At 38.9% G+C, this 18,910-nt stretch overlaps 1 protein-coding gene across 1 annotated transcript in view; it reads right to left on the bottom strand.

The window, feature by feature from the left end:
- ANKRD46 (ankyrin repeat domain 46) overlaps positions 1-17,911 on the bottom strand; it is a 32,711-nt gene extending 14,800 nt beyond the window's left edge. The window contains exons 1-2 of the mRNA XM_037503216.2: positions 17,849-17,911; positions 1,403-1,503 (exon numbers count right to left, since the gene is read on the bottom strand). The gene's annotated coding sequence lies outside the window, so the exon portion shown is untranslated. The remainder of the gene's footprint in view (positions 1-1,402; positions 1,504-17,848) is intronic.
- Between the last annotated feature and the right edge of the window lie 999 nt (positions 17,912-18,910).

The raw sequence follows: 18,910 nt of genomic DNA, 5'->3' as shown, positions 1-18,910 counted from the left end.
GTGTCCAGTGTGTTTACACAGTTGCCCTCTTACTCTTAGGTAACAAAAGTTTAGTCACAGATGGGCTTGACTTATAGTTAATCAGGCAGAGCCTTTTGATGGAACACTGATGGAACTGGAGGCTAAACCAGTCTACACTTGTGCCTAATTGAAAGGGGGTTCAAGAAAGCAAAGCTGCAGATTTGGGTGAGATTCCTCATGCCCCTGCCCCTTTTGGCCTGGCTTCTCAGCAGAGCCACTGTTTACTCTAGAGCTCTGTTGCTACCAGGGCTTCCCTGTGCAAAGGAAAAACGTTACCATGGACTGAGGGACTGTTCTGAGCCAGATAATACACTAGCGATTTTTAATAAGTTTTATCTAATCTTCCTAACAAATCATGGTAAGGTTTATTATACTGGAATTTTAGTGAGGAGTCACTGAAGGATTTTAAGTCAAGGAAATGGCACAGTCTTATTAAAGTTTTTCTGCAAGATGATTTTGTTGGCAATATGGAAGTCTTAAATTGGAGGGGGTCAAGACTGACTACAGGGAAATCAATCATTAGGTCACTATAGAAAACCAGGCAAGAGAGAATGAGGGCCTGACCTGCAGCAGTGAGAGAGAGAGAGAGGGGCATGCTGGAGGGAGATCAGCAGATGGAATTAGCACAACTTACTGAACAACAAACAGGTAGTATGAGAAGTGGTGGGATATAATGTGTAAATCCCAAATTTATAGCTCAAGATGAAATTCAGGATAACCTTTCACTGGCGATTTATATTACATCAAATTCCTTTAAATAAATTGCTATAGGGAAATAATTAAGCTCCATTAGTACAAAGGGTGAGAAGAAGCTGTTTAGGAAAATGCTAAACAATCTGCTTGTTATTGAGAATTAGAGATCAAGATAAATGAACTTCAGATTATGGCACTGTAAAATGCCTTTTTTAAAGAAATCAAATCAATGAATAGAAATTACTTAAAAAAATAGCCAAGAGTTCTTTTCTGAGATGTATCTATTTTACTCAGAGTAATTATTGATTGGATCATAAAAAATAAAATTTCACTTACTAGGTGCTTTTTCAGGAGGTAGTATGTTTTGGCTAAATTCTACATGAACAGATAATGAAAAACAATCTACTTGATGTTTTTGGTACAAACACAGTAAGAATTCTTGTAGTTTGCACACTGGGATTCTTTTAAGTGGTGGCTCAATAAAAAGACAAGCCTTTCTTGTCTATTTTTCACATGAAAATAAATGTGGTATATTCTGTGAATTTCACTGTGTCCTTAAGATATCGCTAACCTTACCCCCAAATCTAATAAACACAAGGATAGATAACATTTTTCTTGATCACAGAACTGAATCTGCCCTAAAGCAAGGTCACATGTTGTAAGGAAGTCCACAGGAGAAAATACTCACGTAAGCTCTGAGATTAGATCTTTCTTTCAGTGATCACCCAGCAGTTTCTCTGAATTCTTAAGAGGGCTCAACAGAATGTCCAGAAATGTGCTGGCACGAATCTACAGTAAATAGAAAATTCAGTTATAACAAAGGTGTGGTGTGAAAAAAGACTTGCTGTTCTATTAAATACAGACAGACTAATGAGGCCGTAGGTTTGATCCAGAAAATCTGTGGGTAAGGCATCAATTTATAAGGTGAGAAAAATAACTGAAGAGTGTTAAAGCAGAGGAAAGGAAAAACAGAAGTACTTAAATAAGGAACAATTCTGTTGCCCACAAACAAGCTGGTCAGAAAGATAAAAGAAAAAGGATCAAATTATGTGCCATCAGTAGGGAACAAACAGGCCTTTCAAAATTCACTCTAAGTCACTGAAATTCAGAATACATATTTTTCACAGTATAAATGGTGGCTAGATCTCAGATTAGCCCATACAATCATTTTTAGAAATCGAATGCTATTTGCAATGGGGGAGAAGTGGGTGTAAAAGCAATCAGTACTTACATTTAAATCAAACATAATACATTAAAAAAATAAATATTTCCAACGTGTGTGAATGCTGATACTTAAATCTCCTCCTGAGATCGTTCCCTACTTGATTTTCCATGTGAAAGAAAAATTAATTCAAATTTATCTGCAGTTTTCCACATTCCTGACCCTGCTCTTCATGAAGTCCTGTCTCACCTTAGCTTTGGGGGAACCCATTCAGATTGCCCCTCTGTGCACTGAGAGACATTTTCATAATATCCTGTCTGCCCCACAGCATTCCTCTAGTAAGGGACCACAAAAGCTGAAGCTATGCAAAGTCAGTATGGACCACAAAGAATCATTATCAATTCATTAAACAATCATTCAGTGTGCTTGGAATGTGACAGGCAGTATGCTAAGTGGTGGGATATAATGTGTAAATCCCAAATTCATAGCTCAACATGAAATTCAGGTTAACCTTTCACTGGCGATTTATGGTACATCAAATTCCTTTAAATAAACTGCTATAGGGAAATAATTAAGCTCCATTAGTAACATGTAAGTCAGGTTACATCCTAAAGGTTATCAATGCTAGGTGGAAGTGAAGAAGAGGGCTGACAACTTATATATGAGGACCAGTCCCACACAGTGTCAACAAATGTCTTTTTTTTTTTTTAAGATTTATTTCTTTATATATACAAGCACTGGGTACAGTCGTAAGTGCGGGAGGGTGAGAGAATTCACCAGAGCCAGAGTGGGGAGCAGAACAGGCAGACTGACGAAGTACACTGCTGAGGGGAGCAGTGGGCGCAGCAGGAGAGGTCTGTGTGCCATGTGGGACCCTTGCCCGGTGGCCGGGGATCGAACTGGTGCTGCAGAGGCTGCGGGCAGCTTCGCAACCCAGCACTCAACCGCTGCGCCATGGGGGAGGCCCTCAACAAATGTCATGTTTTACCCTCAACGTTTCCTTGTTTTCTGCAATTCTATATTGCCAATTTAGGTAAACTTCATACCACTGAGTCACTTAATTGACTTCCTTGAACAAATATTCTCAGTTCACAGAGCCAAGTACTTTTCCTTTCTTGTCCTGACCACTGGAATTGAGTCTTCGTGACAAAGCCTTACTCTAATATGTGCTCTGGCTTTCATTTTCAATGTTGAAATGGTGCAAGGAATTCTTCTGAAGATAGGGCTCATATTATGTAAAGGACAAGTTTGGCTGTTCACCTTCAGATAGAATTATAAATTATATGATTATGCCTCCCCCTCAAATAATCCTATTGCTACATTATATGCACAAGAAAGACAATGCTTTCACAAAACATTTCTTTTGATATGACAAGGTTCCATAACAAAATAAATATGATCAAATCACAGTTTTATTTATGTGATCTCAAATTTACTACTATACATATACATAAGATCTAATGACTAGAAACCTGCCAAGAAAATGCCCAAGACATCACTTAGACACTAGTCACTAAATATCTAATTAAGAGCTTCCTCAAGAAGTTATAAAAGTGAATAAAAATCAGGACCCATATTAACTATTGTCCACACCTATTTCCTCCCATCCCCAATTCCTCTTTATCCCCTGGAAAACACTGCTCCATTTTTTGAATTCTGTGATTTCAAGAATGCCATAAAATGGGATCATATAGTACATAACATTTGGGGATTTTGTTTTTACTCAACATAATTCTCTGAAGATTCATCCAGATTGTCTTTATCAATACAGTCTTGTGTCACTTAATGACAGGGATACATTCTGAGAAATTTCATCTGGGTAATTTTGTCATTGTTCAGAGTGTAATTACAAAAACCTAGATGTTATAGCCTACTACATACCTAATCTTATGGTAGAGCCTATCAGGACCACTATCATATACGCTCACTCTGTAACTGACCACTACAACATTGCTAACTAACACATGACTAAATAGTCTGTTTCCTTTTTATTGCTAAGTAATATTCCATTATATCAAAATACCACAGTTTATTTAATTGTTCACATATAGAAGGACATCTGGTTTCTCCAGTTTGAGGCATTATGTTTAAGCTTCTAAAACATTAAGGTATGTATTTTTATGTGAATATAAATCCTCCTTTCTCTGGGATAAACAGCTAGTATTGTAAATACCAGATCATATGAAGGCCTAAAGATTTTGACTAAAATACTGCTGTGTCTGAAGGTGTCCATCTTCCCTATGGCGTCATCTGTCTGGGTGCCTCAGGCAGCCAGAAGAGTGAAGGGTTATTTATAGAAGAGCTTGTAAGATGAAGCATGTGGAAGGCTAGGGTGAATGTCCTGGGAATGTGTAACAAGAACCAATCAACAAGTGGAGTTAGAAGCACTAATGTATAAGTGTGAAGAATGAGCTTGTATCTTTCAAGTTTCACAGAAGGCTGAATCTGTTTCCCTGTGAATGGGAATAGGGAAATGGATGTGAAAGGATGTGAAAGCTAAGCATACTGACGGCTGCTTTTAGAGGCGGGAAAGCAGAAGGGAGAGAGACATGATATAATCTGACTCTCCTAAGAAGGATTACTATTAGGAGTGAGTGTATAATATTCTGGAGGCAGTCTGCTACTGCCAAAGGCTGTTAAAATAGGGTGGCTACTCTAGCCAGGAAATATCTGGAGCTGAAGTGAGTCTGAACCCCAGTTCAGCTACTCACAAGTTATATGATTTAAACACCCCTTCCCCAAATGAAAACAATAACCACATAGTTATTGCTCTCCTGAGGCTGGACACAGCTCTGGGGAGACAGTTCTCTACTGTACTGAAGAAAGCTTGCAACATTGATTTCTGGGTAACCAAGCAACTCCTAACAATGGGGTGACCTCTAGTGGGGAGTACAGACCTCCAGGAAAGGTAAACTGATTCCTGAAAGAGAGAAAAACACAAGGACTGTCAACAGTGGGAATGGCCAAATCCCAGAGAGCCTTCTGGTTGTTCACCATGATCTGGTTCCTGTGTTCACAGAGACAGTGTCCACTGACTGGTTCACAGGCTGACTCCCTGGGATTGTTAAAAGCAGTACTCGGGGGTCAGGTCTTACAGGGCTGGAATAGCCTTAGCACTTAAAGCCCCTAACTCATGCTCTGTGGCACTGCCCAAATCAAGGATGGAGTCACTTATCTTTTTGGAACCAGGAACCTATCTTGATTTCAGTAAAAAGAGTCACTAACACTAAATAAAGCTTGTCTCAATCTAAGTAACAACACAATGAGGAGGTCTGGTGGAAGCCTCAAAGTCACTGACATGATGGAAAGTTCTAGTTACTATTCTTTTTATTTTTCTTTTATGTCAATCTTATGTCAATTTTCACAATTTAAGACCGTTACTCCTGCTAGGTAAGAACTAATGAAGAAAAAAAAATGGTTTATTTTAATATATAGTTATACCATAACTTTAAATTGGTGTTCTATATCCAATATCATCAACCACACATAATGTATTGATTTTTCATTTTGAAAGGTCACTGGGAAAAGCAAGACGAAGTGCTACATTCCTGCTTCAAGTGGACTGACTTATTCCTACATAGCAACTTTGATCAGAGATCAAAGAACCAGACACTTCAGCAAAATGCAAGAAAAAATGGCATACCTGGAAAGATACTTTATAAGACCTGACTGCTTACATTTCTAATGTCAAAGGAAAGTACTAAAACTGAAAATGATATAAAGTAAATGGAAAACCTAAATCTGGATTCTCTCACTTGATTATTCTTACCCTTTTAAAATGATACAGCTATTTTAAAATATAAAATAACCTCAAAGAACCATAAAACAAAAAATTCCAGTGAGCTCATTAGTCTTACTGCTAACACGTAAAAATTATTGTTTTTAAAATTTATGTGCTGCACAGTTCCACAGGTATTAGGCAAGAAAAAAAAAAGCCATATCTAAAATAAATCTAGATGTGAGCAAGAATTTTTGGAGGAAGTCTGTAAAGTATTAATAGAACCTTACTAAGTTTATTACCTCCAAGGTTCAAAATAGTAAATTCAAAAAAAGTATTTTTTAGATATATATGAATCCATCACAGATACATGTTTGCTTTATATCTAAATTGTTGAAGGATTTACATTTATGGAGAATTTATTTCTAACATTTTAGTATAATTTGACTGTCTTAAATTCTCTGTGATTTTATCATGAAGCTATCAATTGCTTCATAATTAAAACTTTATTAATGCAGTAAAGGTAAGGTTAATTTGAAATGTCTGGATTACATAATACTACTTTAAGAAAGGCCAATTCACTATGTTTAAGTTCAACTGAAGTAGGCTAACCATGCATACTTAGAAAGAGATTCTTCGGGAACACAGCTAATTGAAAAGGGAAAACAGGATTTGTTTGTGCCTGTTCTTCCTACGCAAACAATACTGCTTAGCAACATCTGAGATGCATAATATTTAACACTTAAGTTATTATACTCCAGTCACTAAATGTTTTTGCTGTAATAACCGATTTAATCCTCATAAAAACCCTATAAGGTTAAGTACCATTATCATTCTCACTTCAAGGGTAAAAAAACTAATAGATTTATTTTCCCAAGATCCTTTCTTTACAGGTGAGCAAAACTTATTCATCACCGTAACATAAAGGGAAACATTAGTCTAGCCCCACACTCGAATTAAATCCTTACAATAATTTCATGCAAAGGAAAATTTTAAATTGCAGGAAAACAGCAAATATCTGGCAATGCTTCTTTACAGGGAACATCACTCCATCACATAAATTCTAAATTAACTCTCTACAATCACCTCACTTAAAGTAAACGTAAGGGTGAGAAAACAATAAGGTATTTGGAAATGCTTTCAAGCTTCACACAAAGTGATTAAATTCCTGAAATCATTATTCTCAAGTACCTCATACTCATTGTAACAGTAAGAAAGCACATGTGGGCCTCCCTGGTGGGGAAAGGGGCTAAGTTACCAGCAACCACAGCAGCACAACTTCGATCCAGGCCAAGGAGCTAACCCACATGGCGCAGCTGAGCTCTCCTGTCCTGCCCACTGCTCCTCTCAGCAGTGTATTTCAGTCAGTCTGCTTCTTCTGCTCCCCATTCTGTCTCTGGTGATTCCTCTCCCCACCAAACCCCACCTCTGGCCTACACCGCAGCTCTTGTATGCATAAACAAATGTTAAAAAAAAAAAAGCACATGCTTAAAATTTTCTTTCTTCATCAGGAAATTAAAAAAATAGCAAGCAGGAATTTATATTGCGTAACTGTTATTGGTTTTTCCTTATAAAAATTTAGTTACCATTCAACTTTTAATCAATATTAATTGTTCACAAAAGGAATGTTAGTTATTTTGTATGTTTTATTTTATTCTAATACTGTTCTGTATTTTCCAAAATCTCTACTGTGTAATGTTACCATGTTTAAAATTCTTAGCAAGGAATTTCCTCCCATAAGAAATTTCCAGTTTATAAGTTTATAATAAAGTCATTAAATAAGCATTAAATAAGCATTGGATGTCAATCATAAGACTTTCATGCAAATTACTTTTATCTGGTTTTTAAAGGTAAGTTTTTTCTAGCTAAAACTGTACTTTACTTACATGGCCTCATGATGCCATCTTGTGGCCTGCCTGGACTTCAAGTATAAACTTGAGCCTCTAGGATGGATATAAAACAATAGGTAGCCCTTGAAGAGTCTTTTTCTGTTACCAGCATGGGAAAGAGCAGACTGTGACTGAAATCTCATATTTAATGGCTACATGGCTTTCCAGTTCATCTTCTCAACAGTGTTTTCCCTAATGTTGTGAATTAAAATTGCTTGTTACTTATAGCAAATACAAAACTCATTTTCCCTCTGAATCCCCTAAACATTTAAAAACAATGGTTAACTAAGCTTACCTTTTATCAATTGGTTCATACTTTTTAAAAAAATTACATGTCTTCCCTCTGGATTTACTCTTCTGACTGAAAGTCACCCTTTAGTTCTTTTTTTAGTGAGGATCCTGGAGTAGTAAACTCTTTGTGAATTTGAAAGTGGTTTTATTTTGACTTTACCCTTAAATAACATTTCAGATGATTTTAGGTTATAGTTGACAGTTACTTTCCCTCTGCACTTTGAAACTACCACTGTTTCCTGGCATCTATTACTGCTAGGAGAGGTCTGCTTCAATCTAACTGTTGTTCTTATATATATGTCTTTTTTCCATTGGTTTAATTTTTTCACTTTATCCTAATATTCTGCAGTTTCACTGGGATCTATTCAGAAGGATTTATTTATCCTGCTTGGAATCCAGAGTATATTTCTAATCTGAGTACTAAAGTCTTTCTTGAATTCTGGAGAATTCTTATTTATTATCTCTTCAAATATTGCTCCTCAACCATATCCTTATTAGCTATGTTGGAAACTAAATTTATCCCCTTTTTTCGGTTTGTTTTCCTGTGTTACATTGTAGGTACAGTTCTCAGCACTGTCTCCCAATTCACTTATCTTCTCTGGCTGGATAGAGCCTAAATAATTAATCACACTTTAAAAAAAATTCTGAGTTCTAATTTGTTCTTTATATCCATCTGCTCTTGTTACTTTTTGTTACATAATTTACTGTTCATTTTTAATAAGTGTGAATATTTTTTCTCTCTGATCATAAAGACACTTAAAAGTCTTTGTTGGCTGGTTCCTTAAAATTATTTACAAGATTAAATTCATGTTCCAGCACTAATGTTGTTGGATGATTTTTTCTTAGCACTGAATCCTTCTCATTCACCCTGGAACTTTTGTTGCAAGCTTTGTTGGGGAGAAAGGTTTAGTTGTTTTTCTCCTGTCCATTCTTTCTCCTCCTGTGTTTAATCCTTTATAAAGTTGCCTCCACTTTCCCACTAAGGACAAGTCAGAACCAAGCCTTTTGAAAGGCTAAGTTTTGAGTTCTTCTCTTGGCCTCTTTTCATCCTTAAGGAATCTCTGTCCAAAACCTACACTTTAAGATACAATCTTATACTAGCCCTTTGTCTTCTGTGGGGTACTTTTAATCCTAATTTCTCAGAAGCCGAATTCTAGGCTGCTAGTGTCCACTTCCAGAACAGCTATAGTTCCAGTCATCACTTTGTACTTGAATGTGGTTTAACTTATTTACTGTTTTGACATCTTTTTGGTTTTTCTCTTTTTAAAGTTTAGCAATTACAATAATGTACTAAAATATAAACTTAATCTGTCCTTTTGATCTAAAATCAACTGTTTTTCATTCCCTCAGGTGTCTAGCGCCATTGTAGTGGACATGACTGGTTGCCTACCTATAATCCATTCCTACTTTTTTTTGACCCATTAATACCCAACACTATTACTCTTTACTTTGAAGAAGACAGTCCTCATTATTTTAATCCATGTTAACATACTATTCTCCTACCTGTAGTGATTTACTTAGAAGTAGACATGAGACCAGACCAATAAGACTACCTGGAATGCTAGAGAGATACATTCTTTTTTCTTAACCACTAGTGCGTCAACATGACATCTAAAATTACTTTAGTGATTATGAGAGATATAAATATTTGACAGGAAGGGGGTAATAGGAAGCACACAGAATAAGGCAGGCAGAAAAGCACACACTTCGATTATAAACCATACCTCACATCTACTTGAGACTTTAAACACAGGTATCAATAAAGTCCCCTTTTGGGCCTCCCCTGATGGCGCAGCGGTTGAGCACTGGGCTGCAAAACCGTCCGCAGCCTCTGCAGCTCTGGTTCGATCCCAGGCCGCTGGTGAGGGTCCCACATAGCGCGACAGACCTCTCCTGCCGCACCAGCTGCTCCTCTCAGCAGTGTACTTCGTCAATATGCCCGCTCTGGCTCTGGTGAATTTTCTCACCCTCCTGCGTTTCTGACTATACCCAGTGCTTGCATAAATAAATAAATAAATAAATACATCTTAAAAAAAAAAAAAAATAAAGTCCCCTTTTTATTAAGGCTGTTTAAATTAGGTATTCTGTTACTTAGAACCAAATACTGAAATGTCACAGCACTGAAAGTAGTCATTACTACTTAATACTTACTGCTATGTGCTCTGTCACTGCTTTCTAAGAAGGAAAAAAAATATTGCCTGTGTTACTCATCGCAGCTAAAGATACAGGTCAAAGGATGGGTGGGGTGCAAAGCTATCTAACACTCCTCAAGGAGATGAATTCAGCCTAAGAAATCTTTAAATGGAACAAATATCAAACAGGAACCAAGGAGATAACTTGAAGAGTAAGTTGAAAGGATATTCTGAATAAACAAGTCAGATAAAAATAGACTCACTGTGGGAAAACTTTAATAGGAAATAATTGTTTTGGTTTTGCTTATAAGAAAAAAAGAAAAGTAGCATAAAAAGTAGGAAAAACAGCCAAAATATGGGGAAGGGGAAAAGAAAGATTTAAATAAATGAAGCAGAACCATCTGGCTATTAGTGCAGGGAAATGACTATTATTAGGAATAATAATTCCACCAAAGTCAAAATGTTTAAATTATTCCAACAATATCATGCTCAGGACATTAAAAAAAAATTAAACCTAGGCTAAAAGAAAAAAATAAAATGACACAAAATAGTTATTTGGTTAGTTTTGTAGACTTAGTTTGAAAACACACCAGCATATCTAATCTCATGAAGACCCATGTAAAAAAGGTAGCTAAATAAACCATTTTTGTTCTTGCATGTTTCTGACTGACTTGGTACCATCCATAAATAACTGTGTGCTCCTATCTTCTGATTATATTGAGGAATTTATTTAAAAGTACTAATTATTGGATAGTGTTATGTTGTGATTCAGAGGAAATATGTTTCAGTCATTTAGATAACCAAAATATGTATTTCTCATACATACCTGGTCTTCATCTACAGATCCCCCCCAAACCCTTGGCATGTTCTAAGTGATAAAGATCTTTTGTTATGGTAATGAACTGACTTTGAAAAGAAGCTAAGGATGGGAGCTGGTTGCCAGCAAAGCCAACATGAATGAATAGAGGGCTTCACCTTCCAGTCCCAACCTGTGCCCCACTCCACCCCCCACCCCCAAGGAAGGGGAAAAGAGCTAAAGGTTGAGTTCAGTTGCCAAAGGTCAGTAGTTAATTAAATGTGTTTATGTAATGAAGCCTCCATAAAAATCTTAGAGGGAGTTTCAGGATTGGTGAAGCAAGTGAAGATTTGAGGGAGAATAGCGTGTCTGGAGAGGGCATGGAAGCTCTGTGTCTTTCCCCCATACCTTGCCTTATGCATCTTGTCCATCTGGGTGCTGATTCTGATCCTTTAGCATCCTTTGTAATAAACTGATCATATGGTCAGTAAATTGGTTTCCTGAGTTTTGTGAGCCATTCCAGTAAATCAAGCAAACCTGAGGTGGGTGTACTGGGAACCTCTTAATTTACAGCCAGTTGGTCAGAAGCATAGATAATGATCTGGAGCTGTAAGTGTGGGAAGGGTATCATGGGGACCTCTGATGTATACAGCTGGCAGGTCAGAGCATGGGCTTGCTTGGGGCTTGCAACTGGTATCTGAAGTGGGGTGGTCTTAGGACAATGAGCCCTCTACCTATAGAATCTGATGTTATCTTCAAGTGATGGTGTCAGAATTGAGTTGAATTTTCGAACACCCTCATGTAAATTGGGCTGCCAAGATACAACATTGTAGTTTATTGAATACATACAAGTATCACTAATTTTGTTAGTTATGTGTTTATGGCCACATGACAGAGTTAGGTATAAAATTTTGTTCATTTTTTCAATCAAATGGGTATTTATTTACCATTTAGTGAACATGCTTTTGCCGTAGAATTGTTTTAATAATGGCAAGTCAGAAGTTAAATTACTTAAGGTTTTAAACACTGCCTTGGAGGAAATGCTAACAGCTCTAATGAACAAATAAGTTTTAGAAAAACTGAACAACACTGAAAGCAGAAATAGGTCCCACTTCTGTGTATGCAATCATGACTCTCTCGACAATGGGAAAGTTTTCTGAGAAATACATCATTAGATGATTTCATGCAAACATCACAGGTATAGTTATACACACCTAAATGGTAGGTCCTACTACACATGTAGGCTATATGATATACCCTATTGGGACCATCCTTGTAAATGTGGTGCATGGCTAAGTTGCACGTTACTATAGCTGTGATGGAATATTATTCAGCCATAAAAAAGGAAGAAATCCTTCCATTTGTGACTTGGATAAATCTGGAAGATATGATGCTACGTGAAATAATCTGGAAAGGGAAAAATAAATTCTGATGATTCATTTACAGTTGATAGGAGCTGAAGGGTGGCGAAACAGGAAGGGTCCAAACTTTCAGTTATAAGATAAATAAGTTCTAAGGATCTAATGCATAGCATGGTGATTACAGTTAATAATACTGAATGGTATAACTGAAATTTGGTGAGTAGGTATTAAGTGTTCTGATCATACACACAAAGGTATGCATGAGGTGATGAATGTTAATTATAATATAAAAGAACATTAAATCATCATACGGTACACCTTTAAAAAGTCACGTTGTACTACCTAAATACATGCAATTTTTATTTGTCAATAATACCTTTAAAAAGCTGGGAGAAAAAGAAACAAGTTCTCATTTAGAAATTAGTTGTTACTTTGTCACTCATTTTATTTTTATACAATTAAGCTTATGATAAGTTGATTATTCTTACATCTACTTACTGGCTTGGAAATATGGATTTCATTATAAAAGTAGAATAAATTCTAATAATACCAAAAAATGATTTAAGTAGGTATTACTTTTATAAATACCACACAGAGTCCTTTATGGACTGTCTATACAACATCTAATTCTCTAATTATTTTCATTGTAAAAAATCCAGAAAGTCTTTAGTAGAATGACATTGAACTAATTTGGTATGACACAGTCAATAGCATGGTGACAATCTCAAAAGTTATTTCACTTTTAGGGCTTCCCTGGTGGCTCAAGGGGTTAAGAAGCAACCTATAAAGCTATCTGCAGCCTCTGCAGCAAGAGTTCGATCCCCAAGCAGGGAGCTACTCACATGGTGCCGGCAGACCTCTCCTGTCTCACCCGCTGCTCTCCTCAGCAGTGTACTTCAGTCGATCTGCCTGTTCTGTTCTCCACTCTGTCTCTGGTGAATCCTCTCACACCCCCACACCTCTGGCCTGTACCCCATTTCTTGTATGTATAAATAAATCAATCTTTTAAAAAAAGTTATTTTACTTTTAAAGTATAAGTAACAAAATAAAGTCAACATCTGGTCAATGAAAAAAATTCTGCATGAGGTTTCATTAGTTCTACATGGAGAAAAACATACCTCTGATTATTATTTACAATAATAGGTGAAAAAGTTCAGGAAAATACTTGTGCACTTAGAAGGATACAAAAAATTAAGAACTGAGGGTGATGGGGAAAAAACAGTATTAGAAGGAGATTTGTATTTAAAAAAACTATAAGTTAAATAAAAACATAACAGGTTTAAAATCCAAATTGTAAGCAGATGGAATCGACAAATATTGTAGAAAATCAAATCAGTGATGGAAAGGCCTAATTTAAGAAGCTATGCAAAATAAAGGGGAAAAATAAAAAGACATCTTTTAAAAAGGACATGTGAGGTAATTATGAGAATTAGAGAAGTCAACCCATGAAAAATTCCCAGAGAAAAAAACAAGAACAAAAAACACCAACTTAAAATACTTTCCTCAACTGAAAAATGATTTCAATATGTAGATTGAGGACCTGTCATATTTCAGATGAAATTGATTTAAAAAAATCAGTAGTTCTGGGCCGCCCCTGGTGGCTCAGCGGTTGAGCGCTGGGCTGAGAAGCTGCCCACAGCCTCTGCAGCATGGGTTCGATCCCCGGCTGCCTGTGAGGGTCCCACATGGCGCACAGACCTCTTCTGCCCGCCCATTGCTCCCCTCAGCAGTGTATTTCGTCAAGTCTGCCTGTTCTGTTGCCCGCTCTGGTGAATTCTCTCAACCTCCCGCGCTTCTGACTACCCAGTGCTTGTATAAATAAATAAATAAATCTTTAAAAAATCAGTAGTTCTAATTCCAAAACTTCAAAATCGTCTATTAAATCTTTATAATGCAACATATGGCTATATTTGCTACATATGGAAAGATGTAAGACAAGACCACCGATAGAGGTTATATCCACAGTGAAGGTGGTGTAAATTTGGTACATACTGTGCATTGTGGTTATTTTTATATGAATTTGGGCAACAAATTGCTGGGGGCAGAAACAAGTATATAAACCTCTGTCTTCAGTTAAAAAAAAATCACACCTTTTTTATACATTTACTACATTTTTAAGACATGTTGCCCTACTTAAGGCATATTATTTACTTTCAAAGAAGTATATCATTTTATAATAGACAAGTGCAGTTCTATTTTCACTTATGAGTTAATTCTAATAACAGAAATGATACACACCAGCAATGTTAGTTCCTAAAACTACTGAGATAGCATTCTTCAAAAATAAATCCAGACTTTTGTCTGTTTTAAAATGCAATTTGAAGTACTTCTAACTTGATTTTTTTTTATTTTAACTTAATTTTTTAACCTAAGAATAAAGGTAAGTGCAAAGGAATGCATTCTACCAAAGCACTTTTATGAGTCCCAAAATATATTATGTAAAAAGAACAAACTTCTTTGTCTACTAGCTTTGAAAGTTAATAATATACTATGTTATCAGTAGGCGGAAGAAGATAGTTATTTTATTTCCACCAGTCACTGATGAAATAATCCAAGCTTAGTTGCTAAGTAACTACAGCCAGAAATAAAATTATTTACCATGGAAATAACTAAATGTACTTTCAAATAATTTATATATGAAAAATAGCTAACCTCCTCTAAAGAGTTGTCTATATTTGCAGACTCCAATTCCTCTCCCGTTATCTTTATTTTTCTTTAAAGATTTATTTATTTATGCATACAAGAGTTGGGGTACAGGCCAGAGATGGGGGGGGGTGAGAGGATTCACCAGAGACAGAGTGGGGAACAGAACAGGCAGACTGACTGAAACACACTGCTGATGGGAGCAGCAGGTGAGACAGGAGAGGTCTGCCGCGCCATGTGGGTTGCTCCCTGGCTGCCCGGGGATCGAACTTGTGCTGCAAAGGCAGCAGACTGCTTCATAGTGCAGTGCTTAACCCATTGCGCCACCAGGGAGGCCCCCGTTCTCTTTAAGTTGTACAATCATGTTTTTTCCCCCACTATCTTCCTAAAAGTGCTCTTGCATGGTCACCAATGACCTTCATGATGCTAAATCCTATGGTCATTTTCACACTTTCCATCTTGACTTGTCAAATCAGCAGGAGACACAATTGATCACCTTCTCTTTCAAGAAACACTCTGGTCACTTGGATTCCAGTATTTCAGATTTCTACCTTCAAAGCCTTCTCCTCAACCTCCTTTAACGTCCTTTAATATCTCCAATCTCTAAACAGGGAAAGCCCTAGAGCTAATTCTCATTTCTTTAGACCAGCTCTCATGCAATCTTGTGGCTTTAAATACTACTTGTTAAGGACTCCCAAATTTCTATTTTGAGTCAGGTCTTAGAATCTCTCACTTGAACATGAACCTCAAACCTGATATATCTTACATGGAAATCTTGATTCCTGCTCCACCCAACTCCCCTTATCTCTTACCCTCTTCTTCCCCATTTCAGTAAACAGCAACTCCATTCTTTTAAAGACTCTGGATTCATGCTTCACTCTTTTACTCTCACACTTCACATCAATCCATCAGCAAATCCTGTCAACTATACCTAGAATACGACCTCTTACTACTCTTACTTACCTAGTCAAAATCCCCATCATCTCTCACTTGCTGAACCAACCTCCCAATTGGTCTTCCTGCTACAATTTATTCTGAACCAACAGGCCAGAGCGATCCTTTAAAAACCTTAAGCCAGATCCCTTCATTCCTCTGTTCAAAACCCTCCAGCCACTTCCCTCCTTACTCAGAAAAAGCCTACATCTTTACCAGGACCAGTTTGCTCTCTCTTACTTACTGCCCAAACCCCTGGTCTCCTGCTGCTCCTCTACAACTGGCACTTGCACCTGTTGGTAGACTATTCCCCTAGATAGCTGCATGATCTGCCTCACATGGGGAGTCTTCTGTATGAAACTGTTCCTTATTTTAAAACTACACCTGTTCCTTTTGTCACTGAAGCATTTTTCTTCTTGCAACTATGACCATTCTACTGGATATATTTTACTTTTATCTTTAAAAATTACTTTATTTATTATGATCACCCCAGTCCTCCTCCAGTGGAAGGTGAGCTCCATGAGGACAAGAGATCTGTTTTGTTCATTCTTGTATCCTGACTTAGAACAGTGCCTGACCATGGAAGGTACTCAATATACATTTGCTACATGAATGCGGAATATGTAAACTTTTATTAAAGTCCTGATAAGGTTAAGAAATTTGGAACACTATAATATCCAGCCTCTTTCCACATGGGAAATATGAGTTCCTTCCGACACTGACAGGAATTGTGAAAAGTCTCTGTCTTCCATAGTAAGTAACTCAATCTGCTGTAAGCAACATGTCAAAAGACCCTTCATTCCTCTTTACTTCCATTTCTCTCTAATGCCTTTCCTGTAAAGTACTAACTTACTGTCATAAAAATCATATTCCCTCCAACATGATGACCATAATGCAAAGGCAAAGACAGCTCACTAGAAATCATAAACACAAACATTAAAGAAAAATACTGCATCTCATTAACAACCACATAAACTCATCTCTAGGTCAAATTAAAAAAATGCGCTGGAGTGGTGAGGGACCTACAAGTTTAACTTTATTATTACTCGAATCCTTAATGAGCAAATATTTTTCTCATTAATTAAACTTTTAATTAAAAAGGAGTTGGTACAGGTCTCTCTAATACAGGCATGAAAATTAAGCCTGGGAGATATCAGTGCAGGGTACAAATCAAATTAATAAAGAAAAAAAAATCCTGTAGAACATGTTTGGGTGGTAACAATCAGCGATACGGGAGAAACGGAGATGAAGCCCAAATTCAGCTCATCCTCTGCTAGCTGTCTGCCCCTGGCCAAGTCAACACAGAATTTCTGTGCCTCTGTTTCCTTATCTACACAATGGAATGAGCACCTTAAAGGGCTGCTGCCAGGGATTAAATTAGGGTTACTAGGTATTCGAAGACTCAGCACAACGTGTGTGTCCTATAATAAGCACTGAAAACATTTATAATTCGTACACACTGACAGTACAGCTCTTGAAGCTAGGAGCTCTCTGAGACCACTGCCATTTTTTAAAGAACGAAAAATATTACTATTCATAGGTATATTTTTTGCCTCGTTATATTCTGAACAGTGGGAGAACCAATTTTAAAGAATAAATGTCTTTTTCTTGCTGCAGAGCTCTGTGATGGAAAATCGGGACAGTCAACAATCTGCTTCTTGGCATTGCACGTTAACGAAGAGGCAGCTGCAGTGTCTGAACCACACACCCCGGGGCCATGTGCCATCCTGGACAGCTCAGGCCGAGCTGCGGGCTCCCCGCCTCTCCACGCACGACCCGCGCCGAGGACCAAGCCGAGGCCCCGCCCCGCCGCGGACACACGCGGGCCTGGCTCCCGCTTCCCCACTATCCACGAGCGCGCCCCGCCCCGCGCCCGGCCGCTTCCCCACTAACCGCGAGCGCGCCCCGCCCCGCGCCCGGCCGCGGCCGCCGGCAAATCCGGGCTGGCCAGCGCAGCCTTGATCCGCAGAGCAAACACGAAGCCTCGCGGGCCCCTGGCTCGCCGTCACCAGCAACACAGCCCGCGAGGAAGCCACCGCGGCCCCCGGCGACCCGTCTGGCCCCCTCCGGCCGGCAACGGTGCGCCGTGGCCCAGGCCGCCTCGCCCCTCAGGCCCCTGCGCCAGGCCCGGCTCTCCAGTGTTGCAGGGCCGGCCGGGAGGCGTCAGTGACTTCCGCCCTGCGGCGGCCGCGGGCTTGCGTCCAAGTACCTGCGACTCGGCCGGGCGACGGCGGCAGCACCTTCACCGCGACGGCGGCAGCGCGCAGGCGGCGGGCGGAGGGCAGGGGCCGGCCACAGAGACGAGCGGAGCGCAGCCGAGCCAGAGCGGCCTGACGCCACGGCGGCCGGCGCGCGCCCCCTGGAGGCCGGCTGCCTGCCTGCGGCCGGCCGGGCTCTAAAGCTCAGAGCGAGCCAGCTCTTGATTAAGGGAAACCAGTAAACCTGCAGCACGGGAGAGGACGGACAGCCCAAAGGAGGTTTCTCCGAGCTGAATCCGGGAGCATCTTGCACTTTTCATGTTCTTTTCTAAATAAACATCCAACACCCTCAGCTAAATGAAGATTTCAAAAGCAGGGCAATTTTAATCAGAGCTGAGGCATCCATTAATCATTGCTGTCCACTAGGAAAGTCTGCATGGTCCAGTGTGGATGTATCGGTTATAGCGACTTATGACTGGCTGCTCTGATTCTAACATTTGATTTTTCTTTTTTTTCAAAAACGACTTGAATATTTACATCCCACTTTTTAGGATTTCCAAACTAATTGCCCCATATTACAGCCAAAATTATTGTTATCAATGTGGGTGGTGAGAAGTTCATTGATTAGAAGCATTTTTTTTTTCTTTTTAGTTTACAGACTCGGGCCCTACAGCCTTGAAGAATTTCCCTGCACAGTGATCTCCCCTGCTCTGAATTTTAGCACTAAGTACCCAACCAGCTCTGAGTGTCTCATTTCCATCCAGCCAATGACTGTTAGCCTAACAGTTTGCTTTGGTAATGTATAAATTTTCAGATTATTGTCGAATTTGAGAAAATCTATCTCAAATTTCTTTCATATAAGAATTACAAGATTTGGGCTTCCCCGGTGGCGCTGCGGTTGAGCGCTGGGTTGCGAAGCTGCCCGCGGCCTCTGTGGCGCCGGTTCGATCCCCGGCTGCTCCCCGGCCACTGGAGGAGGGTCCCGCATGGCGCGCAGACCTCTCCTGCCGCCCACTGCTCCCCTCAGCAGTGTACTTCGGTCCTTCTGCCTGCTCTGCTCCCTGCTCTGGCAC

This window comes from Talpa occidentalis, unplaced genomic scaffold, assembly GCF_014898055.3.
Source record: "Talpa occidentalis isolate TD23 unplaced genomic scaffold, MPIMG_talOcc4v2.1, whole genome shotgun sequence".
In the NCBI taxonomy this organism is placed as follows: Eukaryota; Metazoa; Chordata; class Mammalia; order Eulipotyphla; family Talpidae; genus Talpa; species Talpa occidentalis.
This window is presented reverse-complemented; position numbering and strand designations above follow the sequence as displayed.